The sequence below is a fragment of the Mastomys coucha genome, unplaced genomic scaffold (genome assembly GCF_008632895.1).
Source record: "Mastomys coucha isolate ucsf_1 unplaced genomic scaffold, UCSF_Mcou_1 pScaffold3, whole genome shotgun sequence".
Lineage (NCBI taxonomy): Eukaryota > Metazoa > Chordata > Mammalia > Rodentia > Muridae > Mastomys > Mastomys coucha.
In genome coordinates, this window is record NW_022196909.1 from 50,696,948 (window position 1) to 50,700,419 (window position 3,472).

The following is a 3,472-nucleotide window of genomic DNA, read 5'->3' on the forward strand; positions in this document are numbered from 1 at the left end:
TCAATATGAACCCATCTCTCCTTCAAAGGTCTAAATCTGAGAGGCCCTGGGATACAGTCCTCTCCCCCTTGCCTCAGCCCCAACCCCAGGCCCCCAGGTGTCACCTTTTCAAGTCTACAGAGACAAGTCAGAGATCTGGGAACTCTCCCTGCCTGCAGTAGAAGACATATCAAGGCACAGTCAGGACACTGACAGGTGGAGCTGGACAATGACAGCTCAGCTTCCACCTCAAGTGCCTCAGGGACAACTGTTCCCTCACATACTGACCTGCAGCAGGAGCATAGCCTCTGTTTCCACCTGTAAGCAGAAAAGCTGTGAGAGACTATGGATATCCAGGAAGTTTCCAGAACAATAACAGCAGACCAGGGAGGGTTCAGGAGGCTTGAGCAAGGAGTTATGTAGGGAATGAAGCAATGACAGCCTGTGATATGCAGTGATGTGCAGGAATCTTCCCCTCTGATCCCTGACCTCTGACCATAGAGATTCATGTTTACATCACCTCCACCATCATGGTTATTACTCTCACCTTCATTTTCCATGTGCTTTACTGTATGTTGTGTATCAGCACACACATCCAGAGATGGGCATGGTTGTACATATGGCATATGTGTATTGCTTCATATTTACAATGCACCCTTATGAAAGCACCAAGTAGCATCCCTCACATACCTTTTTCTTCTTCATCCACATCATAACACTACCAATGATAAAACCTAAGATGGCCATAGCTCCAAAGACAGCACCAACAATGGTTATAATAAGGATGATGGACAGAGGAGGCTCTGGGGATGAAAGATGGAGGGAGGGAAAAGAAGGTCATGGTTCCTGCCATTAGCCCCAGCCTTCTTCATGGTTTATAGAATGTTCCAGCTTTCCCTGACCCAGCTCTGCACCCACACCCTCCTTGCCCCATTTCATGGTGAGATGCTCAGGCAGCCCCTTATGGTACACATGGCATGTGTATTTCTCCTCCTCCCCAGAAGGCACCACCAGAGCTGCCCATTACTGTGTATTCAGTAATTTTATTTGTGTTATGTTTTGGCTGATTTTTTTTGCTTTTCTTTTGTTTTCAAATTAAACTTCCACCTAGACCTTCATCCCACGCCTTTCAGATCCATGCACAGTGCAAGTTAAGAATGAGTAATGGTTGGGGTTGGGATCGTCCCGTTACTGGAAGGTGCCATTCCCTGAAGGCCTGGTCTTCCCAAGCTCCATGTCCTGGGTCAGGTCCTCCCCATTCCTCCTCCTCCAAGTCAGAGTGATGTCAGCAGGATAGAAGCCCCGGGCCCAGCACCTCAGGGTGACATCACCTTAAGATCTGGGATGATGCATCACTTTTGTCTTTGGGGGAATCTGAAGAGAAAGGTTGGAAAGTTCAGGCATTTTCCTTTCTTCTGGAGCCTCCAGCAGTGTCCATGGAACTGTCCTGGGAATGGACTTAGGTGTGGTAAAGGTGAAAATCCCTCTTATGTAGCTTAGATACAGTGCTCAGGACAATCTTATGTTTGAGGAATTCTAGGTCTGGGTTAAGGAAGCCATGGTCAGAGACTCCAGGTGCCCACTAGAAAAACTGACTTCTTCCTTGACCAGGTGGGCCAGGGGCTGAACATCACTGGAGTCAGACTCCAAAGACCTTGTGTGTGGGCTGAGGATGGGCCCTGAGCAAGGCCATGGCTCAGAAGGAACTGCAGATGGAAGGTTAACTGACTTGGTTATTTCAGGTTCTTCCCTCCTTCCCTCTTGAGACACACTCTGAGCTGTCCTGAGAGAGGGGTGAGACCTAGAAGAAGGGAGAACCTTTCCTGATAAAGGGTGAGGAGTCCCAGGAGAACTCTCCTCCTCCCCTGTGCAAGAGAGGTAGAGAATGGAAAGCTGTGTCCAAAGAAAGACAGACAGAGTTCTTCTGTCTCAAGTCAGAATCAGACAACGATGTCATTCTCCAGCATCTCCTTTGAGTCAGTGATAATTTCATATTTGCTTCAGAAGTAATCAAGAGAAAGACATAAATGGGATCAACAGAGGAAGGAAGATGCTACATTATCTATTGTTCCAGAGAAAGACATAAAAGGGATCAGTAGAGGGAAGGAAGAAGCCACATTATGTATTGTTCCAGAGAGGAGGATTCTTAAAGACCTCATTGAATCATGGAACATTCTTGCACTCAAGAAACACTTACTGTTTTAAGAGACAAAATCAATATAAAAAACAGTACCCTTCATTTACAGAACAGCGTTGTCTCAGAGAAGGGCATTAGGAAAAACATGCCATTCAGAATATCTCTGAAAGAATTAAGGATTCAGGGATCTATTAAACCAAGGAAATGAGAGAAGTCTACCTGCCAAACTATAAGGGAATGTAAGAGTCAATCACAGAGGACAACATCAGAAAACCCACGCTCTAGGAGAGGCAGAGCTAATATTGTGAAAATGGTCATTCTAAGAAGGTAACTTACAGATATAATATAATATAATATATAAGATTCTCATTCATTTGATATGTTTAGAAAAAATAAAAGACTATGAGAGCCAGACAGTCTCAGGTGCAAGAACTGGAGGAGGTTCATTCCCAGCCTCAAATCATACTGCAGAGCTGTAGTGACACAGACAGTTTGCAACTGGCCTAAAATAAAGAGGAAAGTCAAAGGCGTGGGGTATAGGTCCCGGACATGAAATGGCAAGGCTGTGCATCTTCAGTATTCCACAAAGCATGGAAGATAAGATTGGGGGAGGGGGGGAAGATCCCACACTACAAATGATTCCATGGCAGTTTTTCTGAGAAGATGAATTTAGATTCTCACCTCTCACTTTGTCCAGAAATAAAGTTGAAATAGAACAAAGGCCTTCACTTAAAAGTTGAAATATCTAAACCTCCCATAGAAAACCTAGGGGACACCCTTTAATATTGGAGTGGGGAAGGATTGGGACTCATGAGGTCATGTGTCGCATGAACATAAAGTCTCCTATACAGCAAAGGACTGGACCAGCGGAGTGAACAGAACCCACAGCAGGAGAAGCTCTGCACCAACGTACACATGTGTACAGTGTAACATCACCAAAAGAAAACAAGAAAGGTAAATATAGGGATGTGAGAAGAGACTCAATGTAGATAATCACCTTGCTTTATGAAACAGGATAATTGTTTTCTTTCTTTCTTTTTTTTTTTAATGTGTATGAGTACACTTGTAGCTGTACAGATGGCCGTGAGCTATCACGTGTGTAGCGACTGGGAATCGAACTCAGGACCTCTGCCGGCCTCACCTGCTTCATGCTCCTGCATAATTCACTGTATTTTCAGATACACCAGAAGAGGGCGTCCAATCTCATTACAGATGGTTGTGAGCCACTATGTGGTTTCTGGAATCCGAACTCAGGACCTTCTGAAGAGGAGTTAGTGCTCTTACCCGCTGAGCCATCTCGCCAGCCCTTGTTTTCTAGTTCTGTCATCTCTCTCTCTCTCTCTCTCTCTCTCTCTC

General features: G+C 45.2%; 1 protein-coding gene and 1 pseudogene across 3 annotated transcripts in view; one reads left to right on the forward strand and one right to left on the reverse strand.

Annotated features, from left to right (window-relative positions):
• Positions 1 to 3,472, forward strand: part of LOC116074627 (H-2 class I histocompatibility antigen, D-37 alpha chain-like) — a 714,163-nt gene that overhangs the window by 694,447 nt on the left and 16,244 nt on the right. The gene's annotated exons all lie outside the window — the stretch shown is intronic.
• Positions 519 to 3,472, reverse strand: part of LOC116074634 — a 4,388-nt pseudogene continuing 1,434 nt past the window's right edge.